Source organism: Brienomyrus brachyistius, chromosome 22, assembly GCF_023856365.1.
Source record: "Brienomyrus brachyistius isolate T26 chromosome 22, BBRACH_0.4, whole genome shotgun sequence".
In the NCBI taxonomy this organism is placed as follows: domain Eukaryota; kingdom Metazoa; phylum Chordata; class Actinopteri; order Osteoglossiformes; family Mormyridae; genus Brienomyrus; species Brienomyrus brachyistius.
Genome location: NC_064554.1, coordinates 1,542,706 through 1,562,852, shown reverse-complemented (window position 1 = coordinate 1,562,852; position 20,147 = coordinate 1,542,706). Strand labels below are relative to the sequence as shown.

Sequence of the window (20,147 nt, the reverse complement as noted above, 5' to 3'; positions counted from 1 at the left end):
TGCCAGGAAATAGTTCGAGTCCCTTCCTCGCATCCAATCAGGGGCAACGACAGGAAGATCGGTTGGTGACTTTCCTGTGGAATCCATTTTGAACTTGCTTTGTTTACGAATGTCACTTATGTTACTATGCGGTGTTCAATCCCGCATTATTCATTCAACCAACATGAAAATAACATTAAAATTAGATATTATGCAGACGTTTAATTCCATCACATAAATATTCTTTTTGACCACTTAATAAAACTATTCAAATGAATCTTTGAAACTAGCAGAGTTGCTTTTGTGTAAAATGTAACCACTGTGTAACATATAATAGAAAGTAGTCTGTACTCTATTTTGTAATTTTGCTCCTTTCTAAATAAAGATGTAATGGATAGCCGCACCACGTGAGGGCGCACTTAAAATACAAATCATGACGCGGCACACTCCAGCATCTATCGGTGACGTAGCTGGAAAATAAACGGGGATCCAATTGCATGTATTTCCAAATTTGCGCAATTTCTTAAAATCCTCTTATTAAGTCTGTTATATTTGGCATTTTACATTAGGCATTTAATTTCAGCGGCATGGTGATTCAGTACGAAGCACTGTTACCTTCCTCTGCGTTGTGTTTGGAGTCCGTATGTTATCTAAGCTCTTTAGATTTCATTATTCTACTATAGTTTCCTCATAGAGGTAAGCGAATGGCTTTGCAGCGAACTGACATATCCTGCCTCGTGGATCCTGGTCCTCCCAGAGCTGAATATGCAGTTGGAAGATGGATGCATTACATTTCGGTCATGCTAATGAAATAATCGAAGTTCACATTGCATTACTCTAAACCTTTATTTGATAATACTGTGTAATTTGGCCATTGTTGTCAATGTTTACACAAGACATGCATAGTTTGACTTATATTCGATAGGTCTCCCGTGGTTCCAGCACAAGGTTTACACTCGAACTTTTCGCGATACTTTCCAAAGAAGATGAAGACTAGTAAAAGTACTGAAAATCAAAAGTGATAACATAAAAAACGTAATATACAAGAAAATGGCAAATGATATCAAACTTGGATTGACTACCTCTTTAAATTATGTTTTCATTTCCAAAATGCTTAATCTTTGCAAAAGCATACACACTACAAAATGCATGTAAACATTTTTTTCTTGATTGCTTTCATACAAAGGTTTTTGAAAGTTCCTTTGAAGTCATGGAGACGGAGAAAGAGATTCTTATGGGATACAGGACACATCATTATGGAAAAGGAAGGTACTAGAAAGAGCTAGCTGGTCAATTTACATCCTTGGTATAAAAAGAACAGAAAGGGGTCAATCTCCCTGACCTCTGATCTCTTGAGTTTTTACTCACGAGAAGCAGATCACTTTACCACATGTACAGTTTGCCTCTCGCCTGTGCTGTACATCTATTCTAGTACATCTAATCAGACAGCAGAGGTGGAAAGTTCAGGTCCAGATAGTACAAATCCAGACCAAGATTTTGTTTCAACCAAGCAGTTGAGTATAAAGAGTCACAGTCACAGAATAATCAACTGGTTGGTTGAAACAAAATCTTGGTCTGGTTTTGTACTTTCTTGACCTGAACTTTCCACCTCTGCCAAGCGGGTACATGGGACCCACTTCCTGCACGAGCTCGTGCTCAGTAATTCACTTTCACACTGGCAGTCGGTAACCTGCCACATTAATTTCCGGTAATTTAGACTGTTTGATAATCTGTGCTTTGACACAAGAGTCACATCGGTAAAAGGTCAACTGAGGGCGTGAACCCGGCAGGTAAACGGAGTCTGACGCACACAAAAAGCCATGCGATTCTATGACTGGAACTTGTGTTTTGTCTGGTGGGGCTCTCCCAACTTCACAAACGTTCACACCCTCTAATGTTCTTCAGTTCTTGTGCCTCTTAAAGCCCTGGTACAAGGACGCTTGTGCAATGATACAACAGCTGAGAAAACAGCACCAAAAGATTTGTGTGAAGCATGGAGGAATGAGAGAAGGGTTAAATCGGTGAAGAGGTTAACAAGGCTACAAGGTGTCTCTGACAGGCATCCTTGAGGGCTGCAAGACATTTAATACTCTTACAATCATCACGGGCACACAAGCGAAATTAAAACCCTTCTTAGGAAAAGGTCAGTCGAACATTGTACAGGAACTGCCATGTGATAAGGCACAGTATAATGCCGAAATAGAAAACCACACGGACACCAAAGTCAAGTACAAAAAACTGGGAACAGTTCCCCTATCGGATATTCAACTTTTGACCATGTGTGTGTTTTTCTTTACAGCAACTGTTGAGAAAGTGCAAATCTAGAACTAACCAAGTATACAAATCCATTAATTCTCCAAATGATCAGTAAAGGAACTGTGAAGTGGATGTAAACATTAAAGTAATTTTTGCAGGAGTTGTCAGCAGATAAGAAGACAAGGAGGTGATGGGATTGGCTGACGGGTTGTTAGGGGGAGGGGCCAACATGTGATAGGGATACAGAGCAAGCTTGTTTCCAGATCTGCAATAGCATGGACTGGGCAAGTGAGACGTTTGAAATCCACTCAGGGAAGTAACAGATCAAAGGTGAAATAGATTTGAAGTGGCAATTTCCTCCAAGAGTCATTGTTTTTGTTAGCTGTCAATCATAAATCCAATCTACTTCTGAGAGAGGCTAGTGATTGGTTTCCTTAATTTCTTAGGTTACAGTTACATACACTTCCATCTGTAAGATTAATGCAAGGGTTTTTGAGCTAAAACAGATTTTCAAGTCGCTTGTTCACATCACAACTGGTACATTTGAATAAATTCAAAATGAACAAAAAAAAAGTTCACAGTGATTTAGGGAGATGATACCTAACTGTGTTAAATGCTAAATTCGGTTTCAGATGTGATAGTTCTAGAAGGATTGAATAGGTGTTCTGTCATTGGGCCCTACATTAGCATGTGTACTACATTTGTTGGAAGATCATTATGATTCAAGGCAGAGACACATGTTCCGCAGTCTAATTTTTTAAACGCCCACAGAGACAGATTAGTTGATATTGTCTGGTCCTGCTGCGTTTCTCATGTAGTTTCACTGCTGAAGGTAACTGTACGCATTCTGATGTATCTCTTCTAACTTCTGGTGGCATCGAGCATCATGAACTCTCGACAGCAAATCGTGTGGAAGTGAGGCAATGAACTCCCCCACTCTGCTCCAAATCTATGTTTGTAATACCCTTACTCCTCTTCTGTGAAATTGGGACAGTTTTCTTGTTAAATGTGTACATGTTTTTTTTTTATAGAGACTAATGAAGGAATCTGAACTTTTTCAAAGCAAGGAGCTTATGGTTCTGTCTTACAAGAAATTCATCTGCACAGCAGAATCCAACGTAAGACAGACATTGTTAGACCTCATCCTCTGGAGCTGGTAAGGTCCGACCTGTTCCATTTAAATTAACCGTGGGCCACATCTTAGTTTGGGAATTATGTGTCACTGTAAATCTACATGAAGGTTTGTTAACGGGTGGGCCTGCAGCTTGTGTAAGCAGGGTGTGTAATTTCGGAAAGTTTAAGCGCTTTTTGGGGCAGAAAGTGCTCTTGTGTTAAGATTGTCCCTCACATATTTATGGTGTTTCCCATAGAAAGTCTTCCTCAGGAAATGGACACCATCATTCAACCAGTCTATATCAATCTCATGTACTAGTAATTACAAATGAATATCCCCCCTTCATCATCATCATCATCATCATCATCATCATAATCATCATGTTCATCTGTCATGTTTACATGTTTTTACATGTTTTTATTTGTCGTGGGTATTTTTAATAGGGGGTGTTCAGCTAGCAGCTGTTCCATTATGGGTCTTCGACATCCAGGAAGTCAGTTTTGGGCGGGGCCATCCCGCTGGTACCAGGCACAGGAGCCGTCGCTCCTCTTGATGCAGGAGTAGTGCTTGGCCTGCTCCCCACTGACAGTCTTCTCCATCAGCCAGTCTGTCCACAGACACTCCTCCGGGGTGCTGATAGTGCAGGGCAAGGAGATGCACCATGTGATCTGAGTTGGGGGGAGTGGGGGGTGGGCAAAGAACAGGGATGAGGGAAAGAAGAGAACAGGGTTAAATAAGGGATGGGGCCAGAGATGGGGTAGGAGAAAGATTGCCCAATATAGAACGATTTGTAGCCATAAATAAAAGATTCTGAGCGGCTGTATCTGCATACATTCCTGACACCAGCAGCGGGACACTGTAACCAATTACAGCAACATTTGTAGAATTTACAGTATGAGTCTGCAAACCCCTGCACCCTCAGATTGAAGACCATGGTTTCCTTCATAAATGCTGCAATATCTAAATAAAAGTAAATATATGAAGGAACTAACCTTAAAGGTGTTTTAGTTCAAAATAAAGTATAAATTAGGAAATAACAAAAACCTGCAAATGCCAGGCCTGGAGTATGGCTGTGCTGAGCCACCCTCCTCCTGGCTCTTGATTCCACTCCAACAGCCACATCACCATACCCCTGCCTTCTTTTTAGCCATATCCACACCCCATTTGACCACACCCACACCTCAATTTGACCACACCCCCATCTTTTTTAGCCACACCCATACATTGTTTAACCACACCAACACCCACACATCTTGTTTAGCCACTCCCACATATTCTGTTTAACCAAAGCCATACCTTGCACCCACAGCCCATCTCATAGCGCTGGGTTAAGCTCTTCTTCTGTGTGACACTCAGAGTTTCCCAGGGAACAATGAAGTCACAAAGGGTCACGTACATGGTGCCTTCTCCTTTTACTTTGCCTACAGAAGACAGGAACAGGGAAGCATTTGTCCAAAGTGGTGTTATTCACCCTTATTTCTCATTTACTGTTGTTTGTCGGCAATGGCTGTACCTAACCCTGCAATCTTGTACTGAATTTGTAGTTGGGTGACAGATGATTGGATTAGATACTTAAGATGAACATATTCCCTTTTAATTTCCATTGTTCTGTATGCACACAACCTGGACCCATGAACCATTATACTGATGGTATAGTCGATCCTTCCACATGGGGTGGGGGGGGGGTTAGGGGCGCAGGCCCCCCTCAAGCTGGAAAAACCTTGTAAAACTTTTCTGGTCCCCTTGGCGAGCAAAGTGAAGTGGAAATATTTGAGAAACGCAACATATAAAGATCGCTGTAAGATCACTACAAAATTCTATTGTATATCATGTGACAAGCTACTGTAACACGCACTGTACATATATTTATTCATTTATGAGTTTTTTGTGTTCTCTGCTGGCCTTCAAGTGTCGTTTGTGGCTTTTGCAGATCCACCAATAACTAAAAAATCAGTTTAATTACTTATGCCGACCCCACAATATGTATCAAAACTGCAATGGGCAAAAGTCGCGATCCAGAACGGTCAACTGCACACTGACAGCTGAGCTGATGGCCACATGTATAGCGTACTCAGACACTGAGGTGTACAGCCTATTCAACATGTAATCATCAATGACTTCTTTTAATTTGGGTATAAAATCTTCCAGCATACTAACCTGATTAAGCAAAATGATGTACATAGCATTGTATTTTTATATAACCTGGGAAAGCAGCAGAAAGTTGGTAAATTCTGTTTTGAAGGCTGTTCGGTTCAGTTCAAAGTGTGAATCTTACCTGCAATCAGATATTCCTTTTTGTCACTGTAATCCAGGGTTACCCCGCAGACAGAGGAGGATGGAGCAGTGAAGACAGATTCAATGTCTTTGTCTGGCCCTTTAAACATCTGTCAAAAACCCCAGAAGGAAAAAGGAAGAACCAATCAGAGGTCTGCATGCCGAACACCTGACCAGTGTCAGTTGACTGCTGAAGACCAAGAAAAGTGTGATGTTAAAGAATAGTGTGTCAGCTGTGGTTACCTTGATCTGCTTGATCTCATACTGAGTCCTCTTGATGGGATTACCATAGATGTCATTACCAGAATTCACTTCTTTTCCGCTAACTACCTTTGCTCTGATCACTGCAGAAACAAAGAAAAGCCACTGCGTTGATTTATTTTGGATTACTTTTAGTTTGAGGTGGATGAGTCATTCTAAATAAAAATAAATCCTGATACTTAGTAAACACCTTCTTCGAAAACTGGGCTGTAATCTACACTATCCCAACAAGTCTTTGTAGTTATGAATAAAACATCTGTATTCCAAGAAATCAGTAGCACGTTAGCCTGCGTTTGATTGTAATGCAAAAGTAAACTACTTAAAATCTGACATTGTGTACTATTCCGTCTTAAGATAATAATCTCCCCTAACATCATGGCTCTTTCCCGATGTACCCCCCAGAAATTCTACAGTACAAATGCCAGGGTTCGAGTGCTGGCCAGTGCAAAGCGTTAAGATCATCTCTGGCAAACTGCACATACTCAGATTTTGCTTGACATGACATACAGGCCTTTAAAAAGCTACAGGAAGCCTGTAACCACAGTGTCTTCTCACCATACTCCACCCAACAAGACTCTTGGGTGGATGTAACCAAGAAAGGGTTTAAATTCCTGTGCCCCTGGCCTACCACATGCCACTACTGAAGACAGGATGGATGGAATGGAGAGCACTGGTTCTTGGCAGTTATTTGCTTATATGCAAGGATGGGAGGACAGCTAGATTCTTGGTCTTTCTACACCAGCTTCTGACTCCACATTTCTGTCACATTGGAGTCGCCTCCACCCCAAAACTTACAGTCCAGGCATCTCGATGGCGCAAGGCTGAACACAGACAGGAAGGAACCAGTCAGCAATTGCAGCATCAGCAACCGACTGCCCTCCCCCACCCTTCCCTTTCCGCTGCCCCTCCCCTGCCTCCCAGGGCCTGTCAACTCAGCTGACGCCCAGGTTAAGTCAACTGAAGGTGCTGACACACGCAGCCATCTGTCTCCCCCTCCACCCCATTTTCCTTGGCCCAGTAAGAAAGGACATGAAAGACTGGAGGAAAGAGCCCTTCCACTACTGGTGTTGGCCCACCTGCCACAGGAGAGGTGCACTGCATTGAGCCGGTGGCCCAACCCTGGGTTACTCATTAGTGAAATACCAGCCGAAACGTAGATGTTCACTCGAGACGCTTCTCAGGAATCCATCCCAACAACAGCTGCTACAGAGGGAACCGCTCCATTGTCCGGATAACGACTGCGAGAGATCCGCCCAGACCCACCCCTCTGCACTCCCAGCCCCCCCACCCCTGTACCTCCACACCATAGAACAGAGCACCTGCTCCCAACTCCACATCATCCTGTGTGTGAAGATGTAAAGCACCTTTACCACCTTTTATGGGAATCTGCAAAATGGAATTATCACCGCAAATGGCTCTCTTAGGTTCTGTGTTATCCTGAAGTATCTTAGTTCAACTATGCTTAGTTTTGAATTAAAAAAAAATGTTATCTTTTACCTGCCTACTACACATATTGGGTGGACAGTCAAAGATCTTTGAATCTTGATCTTCTCAGTTGGTGTCGTTACTGTGCTCTGCCTTTGTGCCGCAGTGCGATATATTAAAATGTTCCAGTCAGCCCACATTGTTGGGATGCATGGCTCAGGTACAAGGGGAGGGTTATAATTTTTAAAAATCATTTCAATAATAAGGCCCAGATGTCTTTCCCTTTTGCGATACGTTTCACTAAGCCTCCTCTCTCACTCCCCCTCTCTTTAAATATGCCTAAAGTACGTACACAAAAGGAAGTCATTAACTGGGTGACCTTTCAGATTTTGATGAGCTACACACAGACTGAATACATTAAGCAAACCTGGGGGGGGGAGCGGAAAGGCTCCCCTGCTTACACTACAGGACTGCATTCAATCCCCCACATTTCCGAGACCCTGTGCAGACTCGGAATGCCCAAAGGTGTAGGCTCCCAGGATCCCGCAAGAACAGGACTGCGACTGAACATCGGGGGGGGGGGGGGGGGGGGGAGGGGGGGGGTTGAGTCCAACCGGCTAAAACAGTACCCTGTATTTTTGGTCCCTCAGCTGGACTCAAGACTACTGCCAGACCACACGGATCACAGAAAATGAATTTCTCTGCATCCCAAACAGTGTACCATCCTCATTCGCTACTCATTTGAGTATAAAACTGTGAAAAAGCAACATATTATACAAGTGTATGAAAAATGTAATTAAAAAGTACAATTCAAGTAAAGAGAGGTTATAACTTGTCTAGCAGTTCCAAAAGCTACACATGAAATCACAGCAAAAATAATCTTTTACTGAAAAAGTTATTCTAGTCCAGCTTCCACTGAAAGTCTTCCCTTTCACTTTTATTCCAGGGGAAACTGCCCTGAACTTTCCATAAACCTCAATTTAACAGATAGGAGTTTAATGGTTTGTGGAGGAGGTATAGCCACAAAGGGCATGGAGGTCATCAGCTCATCCCCCCAGACAAAACTGTTCTTTTATGACTCACAGCTAAAAAGTGCACATATGGTTCCGTGGGGAATGATGCTGACTCACTGTTTCCCAACACCCCCCACCCCACCCTCCTAGTCAACATCTTGAGGTCTGAACCATGGTAAATGAATACAGGAAATAAGTGGACGACTGACACAAGGGAGCATCCAAGACAGAAGACGACTGAAAGATTTCAGTTGGCTATTTCGATCACTCCCTAGTCTTTATTTCCCATCATGCCCTGCACTTTGGTGCAAGTGCTTCCTCCTACATTTTCTGCAATTTAACATTCTTGGAGGGAGACAGAGACGTGCTTATCAAAAACTTTGGCCTGCCAAGATCAACTGCTCAGTACACCTTTGAGATGAAAACACTCATGATTTCAGCAATGGAAAAAAAAATAGCTGGGAGACCCACTACAGTGGACGGTCGAAGAGTTTGCTACAGTTTGGAATGATAAACATAAGAAGACTACATGGACATCTTGATGAAAGTTATGGATGGATGACACAAAAGATATATCTGTGCCAGAGCTACCGAAAGACAAGCGTATGGAGGAAAACAGCAACAGGCCATGACACTGCTAGCATCACCATGACTGCGACTGGGTATGGCCTGGTCACGCAGGGCCGTCCTGGGAGACGGGCTCACCGGCCTTTACCCATGAGCTCACCACATAGGCCTTTATCCAGCAGAACTACAACGAACCCAAGCATAAGTCCAGCAGTCAAAAAGTTTTCTTCAGGGTCAGAAAGAGGAGCATTCTTGACCCTGAATGCTAACCATCGCACTCAACTCCACGGGCTGCAATGCAGATGTTAAAGCAGGCTCTTTTGGCCAAAGCAGTTAAGATCAGGTGGTCTGAAACACTAACCAGACTAGCTTTGTACCACTAAGAATGAATTATCTTGAATTACTATAATGCTTTAAATTAACTGCACCTTCGTAATGCATTCATTCACCCTACCCCCCCCCCAGACAATTCCCCAGTTATCCCCGAGGCAGTGGGCCTGCCTGGAAATGTTGCAAGGCTCTAATTAACTGTTTTTCTAAAAATCTATTATCTTCATTTAAAAATCTAAAACAGTAACAGTCACAAGTATTACCCTGGAAATGTCTTCACATGAGTAACAAACCCTAACAGGTGAATCACTGCTTTGGACTCTTCATAATAACATTTTTAAAAAGTGATGATGAATCATGCCAAACTTTCCATTTTACACTTGTTATAGACATTAAAAATCTGGATTATGCATAAACATTCCCAGAAATTGTCACGGTTATCTTTTTATGGAAGACTTTGCTCAGCTTCTGGATATTCTGACATTCAGTGGAACATCCAGCTTGAGCAGGATCACACAATTTCACAGGAAAATAATCGCAGCCGACTCTTACGAGAAACAGCTACGACGCAGGTAGAGGATGACGCCCAGAATGGAGCCATGTGGAACACTGATCCAACAGCACACACTCTCAGGCAAGATAAAACAGCTTTACCAAAAATGCAAGCCCTAGAGTTTGAAAATTAGACTAATTTTCTGAAACTTGAATCTTCTGTGTGTCAGATTCAAAGCCAGATGATTCCAGGGTTATACTGAAAAAGGTAATACCTTTAGCCAACTGCTTGTCCATTTGCGCCTTCATCACAAACTGACTATTTTACACTGTTTCGATTCTCTAAATATGTTGTTCTGGACTTGTCAATACAGACAACAAAGCACAATAACAAAACAAGAACTGTACTAGGTGTTACCTTGCAATTTAACTCCAACTGGAAGCCTGCAAATAGTTTTTATGTTGAGAGCAACAATACACCCCTAACTGCTGCCAGCATGTGAGTGAATGAATCACTAAAATAAACATAATTATTGAGGCTCCATGAAAAGCATGGATTTGGGAAAAAAGCAGCACAGGAGCCACTACCCCCCCCCCCCCCCCCCCCCATATTTATATTCACATCCACATGCTGGTTCTTAGTCCACTTTTTACCAAAAAGCAACCTTACACACACTCAAAGCTTGCTGACTCACGTCCTGCCCTCCAGTCAGGAACCAGCAAGTCTCCACACTAGTTTGGACCAGATTAGACTCCCTTAATTGGACAAAGAATAGCAGCGGGTGAAATTCCTCCTACTTCTACCCAAGAGGCTTGTCCCACAGTATGCCTTCTGCTGCTGATTGCTGCATCACCAATCAGATATCTAGGTCCTACCTCCTTTAGTTGCTTGGACCCACCTCCTCTACAATCTTACTGATTATCCCTCTGAACCAATCATTTTTCTTTCTGCCCTCAGAACATTTTTCTGTAAGTAAAACTCCCACCAGTGTCAGGCACACTGGCGAAGATGATGATGAGGAAGAGGGAGTCAGGAGAATAGTGAAAGAGATCCCCTACGGATAAGATTAATTCAGACCTTGGCTCCCTAGTCAATCCAAAGGCCCTGTCACGTGCAAAGCTGGCCAGGAAAGGGTCGTCATCCCAGGAAAGCACTCGCATTATTCAACCACAGATTCCCCGATAAGGCCCCCTTGAAGAATCTCACAGCCATCGCCGACATCCTGAACACCTACTCTCACAAAGACACATTTAAATCCACGAACCACAAAAACTGCTTCCTAACGCATCGTGAGATCAATGCCCTCTCCGGCATACTCCAAAGCCGCAATCAAAATCGTCAACTCCATGAAATGCATCCACAGAAAAGATACAGTTTTTCGTTCACGTAACTTGATTTGCAGAAATATTTACTTTAATTACCCTGGGATGCATGGCCCGGCTCGAGCCCTGAGAAGGAAACACAAACTGGATAATGTGGTTTTTCTGCAAGCCACGCTGCCATGGAATGTGTAGCAGAGACATGAGAAGGCTTATAATAAAATTAAAAGGAGCGCTGTGGAGACCACAGGCAGGTCCTGAAGAAGGCTCGCTTTCAGCAAGCAGAGCAGTATTTTAACAGCAGAAGCGAAAAAACAAACCAGCCCCTGTTGGAACCCTCGTTAACATACGCTTGTTCACCAGCCTGAATCACTAGACTCAGTGAGTGTTAAAATAAATAAAAATTTGAAATATACTAAAATGAAACATAAAAAATACACATATTTTTCCCTTCATTGATAATCCAGCCAGTTTTGTGGTGCGGTAAGCCGTATCCTCCTTGGTTAACACACCCGTGGTCCTACTCTCTCTCACAAGGGGCTGGACCCACACAGGACAACAGGCCACGCTGTTGCTGTCGTCCACCAACCATTTTGCAAAATTTTTATAAAGTTTCCGAATCCCTCCCTAGACTCACGGTCTTTCCTATCCTGAACTGGGTTGTCATTACATCCAGCAAAGATTGTTTCCTTGTGACTGGGGGAATTAACACCAGCCGAGACCAAATTATCTTCATCTTCATCTTCTTCCATCCCTCCTGTGTCAGGTGCAGAACACTGAACATCGCTGCACATACCAGGGGTTTTAACTAAAGAGAATGTTCTCTTAATCTCTAGGTAACATGAATCAACACACATGCAATCACCACTTAAACTGCACAATTATCTCATTTCCTAGAATAATATTATTTCCTTGTTAAGTCTCCGCAATTCATATGACCCTTAAATCCCACAATGTCCGTATATTTTCTGCACGTTTTAGTCTATGCAATAATATTTTTGCTGGCTTGGAGTGCAGAAGAACTTTCTTAGTAAAGATTTCAGAATCCAACCAAAGGGTAAAAAGTGAAATGCCACTAGCTCCTGTTTGACATGAATTCATTCTGTCTTTGAGAGAAAGAAAGCAAGCACGTGCATTTGGGTATAGAGGGTAAGGACACGTCCCTATCAATAATGTTGGAGGACCAAGTGTTTATAGCGGCTGGGGGCTGATTTGGTCCCTACCAATGTTGCGATCTCCTTGTAACAAAGCTCAAAAGACCAAGATACAATTAAATAATTACAACAAAATATTTAAGGCACATTCTAGCAATATAGACCCTTTTAGTTATCATATTTAAGTCCTTTAAATGAGAGCTAAATAAGATCAACTCTGAGCTATTAGGTACGTTCTCCCCAAACGAGCTTGATGGGCTGAATGGCCTCCTCTCGTTTTGTAAATTTCTTATGTTCTAAAGTAATAACCAATATCTAACCTAGAGATCAGCTCAGAATTGCGTTCTCTCAGCTCGCTGCTAGTTAGCCTGACATTCATAGATGTGGGGAATTTCTGTAAAGACTGAGTTGTGGAAGTTTTTTCCCCTTCGTAACATTTCCTCCCATTTTGGATCATCCAGATCAGCCTTCACCAGAAACGTATGAAGCGTTTAAAATCATGGAAACTCATTAGGAATATGGGGGACGAGATCGGGGGGGGGGGGGAAGGGGGCGGCAGGGATTCAGTAGGACTGACTGGTAAGTTATAGTTCAGCACGTGGGACGTGCAAGACTGCTGCCCCGTAAGTTACACATTAAAAACACAGGGAGTCTGCCATGACTGCAACCGCTGCAGTTGTTTACAAGCGGAAAAGTACACAGAACAACAAAACCGATTACATGGTTGTCACTGCAAGTGCACTTAGTCGGTGCAAAATGACATCATATTTCTTTAATTACTATTCTCCGTTTTTTTTAACTGCAGACGTTAAGAGGGCTAGACTGCCCACAGATCCAGGCACAAGACATTGAGAGACAGAAATGGCTTGCAAACGACTCGTTTTGTGAGACGCGCGGGCGTGCTTTCATACCATAATGACGGGATGAAACTCCCGATGTCAACCAAGAGAAGAACTTTCTAGAGTCTTCCAGGGAGTTACATTTTTCCCAGAGGAAGGTTTTCCCTGAAATGCATCCCTACACGCTACCTTAGGCTCCAGACATAAACAAATACATATATACTCGAAATAGCGACACATTCTATGACAGTGAATAGAGATGGCTGCTACAAAAACTGTAAAATGTAGGCTTAAATAAAAGTCGTTATTTTCAGGCCTCGGTAGGAGAAATGAATACAAAAGCAAAACGTTTCTGTACTAATTTTAATTTCAAGCGGTTTGATGCTGCATCCTTGGCACAGATCCACTTTCCGGGTCTTGACCCCATTACCAATCTGTACAAAGATTTTCGTTTAAAAATGTACTAACTGAGATGCTACTTGGTAGAAGCCTAATACGCCTTTATAAATATACCTATATTATACACAAAACATAAATAATAAATAATGCAATGACCCATAGGGTTAGGCTACATTAATGTCGTCCTTGAATCTTGCTAGACACCACCGTTCAATTTAAATTATTGATAGAATCAATATGCAAATAATTTAAACCTCATGTAACCCTGTTTTAATTAAAAGAATCGCAGACGCATACGTAGTTTGACTTGGTATTGTCTCAAGTGAATGATAACGAGTCCCCGAAACGTGTGATACTTACCTACGTCTGCGCTGCAAAAAGCCTGTTGAGGATGCACGGGTGCGCAGCTACAGGCTTCCGCGATCTCCTCCACCCTCCACAAAAGAAGCACGACTGCAGTGGCAAATACGCTCCTGAATGTGCTCATTTTCCTTCCCTGCGATTCTCTCTATTCTCCTTCTGACGGGCGGACAGGGAGAAATACACAGAAGTATTATGTAAGAGCTTATAGAGCGAGCAGAAAGCAAATCGCTCCCTGGGTCTCGGCCGCTGCAGACAGTTAGTAAAGCTTGTCGAAATCGGTATTCGGAAAAATCCACACGAACCCAACAAGGGTAATGAGCCTCTACTTGGGTTTGCTCATTTAAGCTTTATACTGTCTTTATGCCCGACCTTCTGCGCTCCCGCTTTCTTTTCGCTTAGATCAGCCTCATTTTTATGGTGGGTTGCTGCAGCTCCGCCCCGTAATCCGGAACGCTCTTGTTACCGGGGGACATTCTGATCCCGGGCGTTGGGGTGCGCTCTCCAGCGTTTTTAAACAACCGTACGTTTCTTTTATTCATCTTTATTTTCCTCAAAGATACAATTTGGAGAACTGTGCGGCGCTGCATGCTCAGGAATTACCACGGGAAGTGGGAAAAATGTACAAGTCTGATCTTCCTTTGTAGGTGGCCATTGTATTGAAACAGCTGGAAGTGATCAGACTTTTTAGGATGACAAAGTTATCTTAAATGAAAGGGGGGTTTTGAATATGACTGCATGTGGTAATAATGAAAACAGGGGAGATAAGATTATTCATATAAAGTGATAGAATCTGACGTCAGTTCTACACGCATCAACTGTGCAGGAAAGTGTTGAAGTCATAGCCCCCCCCACCCCCCCGAGTTTCCATATGTGAGGCAGTCGTGGTGTCAGCTTCCGAAAGCCGGTGCCAGACTGGGTCCTGGAGTAGGGCTGTAAAATTCAGAAAATGCAGCCTTTGCTATATAAGGTGGGAAGAAGTAAAATAGAGACACAGTAAACAGGGCTGGTAAAACTCGCCCCTGACTTTCTGCCCCCAGCTGACATTTTATTCAGCAGCGGGCTGTGGCTTCGCTCTGTCCCCCAGTAAATATGCGTGCACTTTCCGCACGATTCAGCGGTTTTTTTTTTTCAGCCTCCAGACTCCGCTGGACACTGAACTGGTTGGAAGATCCCCACTGCAGCGCGCGCCCTGCGCTGAAAGGGGAGTCTTGTGTGGCGTTTAAGAAAACAGTGTTTCCTATAAGCTGAATTTTGATTGTAAAAATGCACTATTACCAATACGGTTTGACTATTTTACAGAATGTGTCAGCATATAAAGCCGACCCAGTGATTTTGGTTCCAGGTGTTTTGTAAAGACAGTTTCCATCCATCCATGCTTCCATACTCTAGGTTTCATGATGTGGCTAAAAGTTCCTCAATGTATTTGTGATATATAACAGTAATGCTAAGAAATCAACAAGGTTAACTGGAGGTTATTTACTCTGTCCCTGCATTTTACTCATCCTGATTATTTTGTTTGCATATTTGTGCATATTCATTCATCCATCCATCCATCCATCCTGCAACGGCTTATTATGGATAGCTTTGCAGACATATATGTGAAGGCTCCTGTGAACGTCGCATCACATGGGCGATTATATTAGAAGGTGCAAGGCTGTATTTAGATATGAAAGGAAGTGATACATCTGAGATCAAAAGGTCCAGCCTGTGTTCCAAGTGGTCGGCCAAACCCACAGGCCTCTATTTCTGAGCAAAGATGGCCGCCCTCTATGAAAACACCCCCGCTTGTGCTCATGTCTCTTCTCTAGCATTTAGGAACATCCTGTCCACGTTTGTCCGTCCCTCACCATTTTATGGTCACATTAATAGCGACGCCACGTTACCGGCACCTAAAGCGGGAGGCTCTGACAACAACAGGCATCATCGAGGAATGCTACCCATTACCGGCTCGTCCTGCTCCGTTGAAAGAAAGATCAGCCAAAAAACTGAACGCCAGAATGCAGGCAAACTGAATACTTTCACTAAAATGGCGCATAAAGCAAATGCTATGGGGGGCGGGGTCTTCACATACTGGCATCCCTATTTGCGTTGGATTAGATCACAGAGGCTAAAGTTCCTTAGTATTTGCAAACAACCTACGCACATCCTCCTGTATACCTTAAATCATCTCTAGATCACTCATAATGCCAAATACAATGTAAATGTCGTGCAAATAGTTGTTATACTGTATTGATTAAGGAATAATAACAAAAAAGGTCTGTACATATTCAGTTCAGTTCAGAAAATATAAAATCATTTTATCTCTCTCTGTCTCTCTCACTCTTCATTCTCATTTCCTTTGAGTGGATTCAGTGCAGTGCTTGGCAAATTCAAATTTTGCTTTTTGGAACCTTCTGGAATTTTTCAAATATTTTTCATGTGTGGTTGATTGAATCTTGTTGGTATGGAGGGCCGACTGTATTCGCTGGACCCAAACCTCTCAAAGGTACGCAAGTTAAAAATATTAGTTTGGTTCAACTGAGTTGTCTTGTATGAAAACTTCATTAGTCAAAAAAAGAAAAAAAATATATATATATATACACACAGACACACACAAACAGACAGACAGGAAGCTGTCAGGCAGGGCCTTGGCTTGACAGGATGTGATGTAATCCCTCACAGGAACTGCTGCCATTTTTGTTACTGTTAAGGGAGGTTCTGGTTTTATTGGTGTGACATAGCTGTAGCTGGGCAAGCTGCCGCCTTCAAAGCAAACCATTGAACATTTCTCACCATTTGAAGTCACGTGACAAAAAAGTAGAAATAATCTAGCAGTTCCGAGCATGTAATGTTAACCAAATCAACTAGAGTATTTTTTGTATAAATCCAAGTTTAAGTGAAGTGCGTCGTCTGAGTGGAAAATAATAGTGGAACCAGTCTATGCATCTCCATTGTATTACTGGCCCAGTTCAGAGGACCAGTAAAGACTCACAGCCTTGAGCCAGAGTAGACTGTCTCTCTGTGGATTGGACCGCATTCCACCTCCCATTCAACACTTTGCTCAGAGTTCATGCAATGCCAGTAATAAGGGCGATGTGCCCTGGTCCGGTGCATGGCAAACAAAGAGGGGAGATGCATAGATGTGCTTTACAGGGATAGGGTGACACAAAGCCTTATGTGCCCATAGGATAAAGCTTTGTCGTTCTGTTCCATCATTCCTTCCTCCTCATTACCACACTACCAGCTGCAGACTCTTTTCTTCAGCTAATCATACCTTCTCAGTTCCGTATTGCCTCTCTGCTTTGTTTTCTGTGCTTGCCCTTAGATCACCGCTAAGGCAAACTCCCTGTTTTTCCCTTGAAAAATGTGTACTCACTCTCAGCCAGAGCACGAAAATTCAAGTGAAATTTACCCTGCACGCTGGGGAGAAGCTCATAAAATAACCTTTTTTAATGGTGCATATCATCGAAAAAACAACATCGTAAGGTCCCTCACTCGTTTTGCAATGACCATTAGGTGTTTCACCCCCAGGCTGCAGCTCATGTGGAGGCTTGCAGACACACGTGTCGTGCCCAGGCGTGTTTGTGCCCAGCCGTGACAGCGCTGCATGTGAGCTTGCAGGTGACAGTGAAAGAGTGAAGAGTGTGTAGGAAATGAGTCAAGTTTAGGTGCTCTGACTGGCCTACAGCTACGTGGCCCCATACACAGCAAGCTGTGATGCACTGTGTGTTCGGACACCTTTCTGTCATAAGCAGCATTACATTTTTCAGCAATTCATGCTACAGTAGCTCTCCTGTAGGACTGGACCAGGCAGGCGATCCATCGCTCCCCACACACATCAGTGAGCCTTGGATACCCGTGATCTCCGGTTCACTGGTTAGCCTTCCTTGGACCTCTTTTGGTAGATTCTGACCACTGCATACCAGGAACGTCCCACAAGACCTACCTTTCTGAAGATGCTCTGACCCAGTCCTCTAGCCATCAAAGTTTGGCCCTTATCAAAGTCGTGCCGATCCTTACACTTGCCTGTTATTCCTGCTTCCAACAAATTAACTCACCAGGACAGGGCTATGCATCTAGTGCAATGTTTCCCAATCCAATAAAAATATGGACTGGCAGGGAGTTTGGAGGGAGCAAAAACATGGACCGACTGTGGGGTTCTGAGGACCGGATTGAGAAACACTGATCTAATAGATCTGTCGCAAAAAAACCTACGCATAGCTTGCAAGGATCATATGCTTTTCCGTGAGAAGGCAGTGCTTTAACATATGTGTTCCCATGAGGTGGAACCCAGGGGCAAGTTCCAACTGGAATAGGTCACAGTCACCATTAAGTTATTGTCCTCCTCTCTTTCAAAACACAGATAAATTACAAAACAAAGTCACTACACAGAATCTCAATCGCCGCAGTCATCTGAGAGGGTGACTATGCAGTGAAAACTTAAGTGATCAGAGCATGAATCAGGTGCCAGGAGGCGTACGGTTGCTGGAAATCCTCATCCTTCATTGTTGTGACTAGCGAGAGACTCACTGGTGAGGTCGTTGCCCCGCCTACCATGTCTCGGTACTGTACAACATTTGGGGATTGCTGGTGCCTGGAAGTCAGGACCCACGCTGATCCGCACGCGAGTCAGCCAGCAGCCACTGGCCGTGTGGACCCGGCTGGCCAGGCGTCAAGACATCGTCTCAGTTGGGACATCAAACTCCCAGAAACTTCCAGAAACGCTGCCCGCACCGATAAACTTTTTTTATTAGATTCACTGTAACCTTCCTTCATGGACAAATAAGATGCTGCTTACATCTGATATGTTGTGGAATTTTAAAAAATATTCTACTTAGCGTTAATTTACCAGAGGTATAATGTTCAGGTCCAGAAAGTAAAAATCCAGACCGAGATTTTGTTTCAAACAACCAGGAACCAGGTGAGTACTCTGTACCTGTGATTATGTAAAACTCAACTGGTTGTTTGAAACAAAATCTTGGTCTCAATTTCTACTTTCTGGACCTGGTAAATTAAGCCATTTATAGCATTTATGATTCTGGGCTACTGATCACAAAAATCACCATTCGAATTTCGTATCACATACTGTTTTTTAGATATAGCCCATTTTTGCGATTTCCTGTCATATTTTAATTATATACTAATATATTGCCCCCAAAGCAAGCTCTTTGGCTCCAAGCATGCTTGGGCATGTACTCAGTGCAGGTGCTATACAAGCGTCATCTGATGCATGCTTTGCTATGCTACATCAGGGACGACGTTGGCAGAGAGGCTATAAAAACATGACATACACAGATGCTGTGCATTACATTGATACAGTTTGATCACATGTTGTTTCAGGCAGTAACATAGTGAATGTACCTCACAATAGCATCTATTATCATCAGGAAGATTCAGTAAAGCGGAAATTCCTCATGAATGTCGCAACAGCTGTGAGGATTCTATTACATTTGTGGCAAGTTTAAGCTTAAGGCACAAAAACCGGAGCATAGCTGCACTTGATATGAAAACCTATGGGCTCTGCTTTGGCTGTGAAATTGGTGAGCAAAACTTACCTTGAACTCCTCAGCTCAGAAGTAATCAGAAGCCATTCAATAGTCCCAGTGATATGGTGTGAGCTTAGGGATCACTTGACATAATGTTACTTCTGTCTAATGTATATGGCCAGTCTACTAAAAGCGATTGGTCAAATGCTACAATCTGTCTTCAGCTGTGAGATCAGTGTTGCATGATGACAGTTGGCCAGTATGGATGCTACCGGAGACATGGAGCCTAGGTGAGGCTAATGAAGATACCACGATGCTCAATCCAGATGTTGAATTGTTTTTGCCTAGTTATCCTCTTCTGATAACACAACTAGAATTAAATTACCTGTTCAGAGACTTGGGTTTCTTTGAAGGAAAGGGAAGGAATTTGCTGTCACTGGGTACAAAAATTTCTGTCTTTTGGAGCCGCCAAAAAAATTTGACAAATTTCTTTAAGTAGGCTGACAACCTCTGTGTCTGCATGAACATTTATGGGTTGTTCTTGGCTTAGGGTTGTGTGCATGGCCTACAACAGAGGACATTGTGACCAGTGGAAAAATAGGCAACCTGAATCCATCTTATTCTTGTGGAACGCTGATATGAGAGACATCAGATACTGACTACAAACAAAAATTAGCCGCAAAATATTAGTACCTCAGTTGAAGGCAACGTGTCAGCATCATTATGCAATAAAACATGCTAAATTCGATACTTAATTTAATATTTCTCTGAAATCCATGTGTAAACTTGTGTCAGCGGAGCTGGAATATATTAACACTGCTACTGTAATGTAGGGATCTGGATCAATGGGTGTTTATGAATATACATACTTGAACATTTTTGTGTTTTCATGTACC

The 20,147-nt window shown here is 42.9% G+C and overlaps 1 pseudogene; it reads right to left on the bottom strand.

Annotated features, from left to right (window-relative positions):
- Window positions 1–806: 806 nt before the first annotated feature.
- LOC125717871 (metalloproteinase inhibitor 2-like) lies at window positions 807–14,214 on the bottom strand (annotated as a pseudogene).
- Between the last annotated feature and the right edge of the window lie 5,933 nt (window positions 14,215–20,147).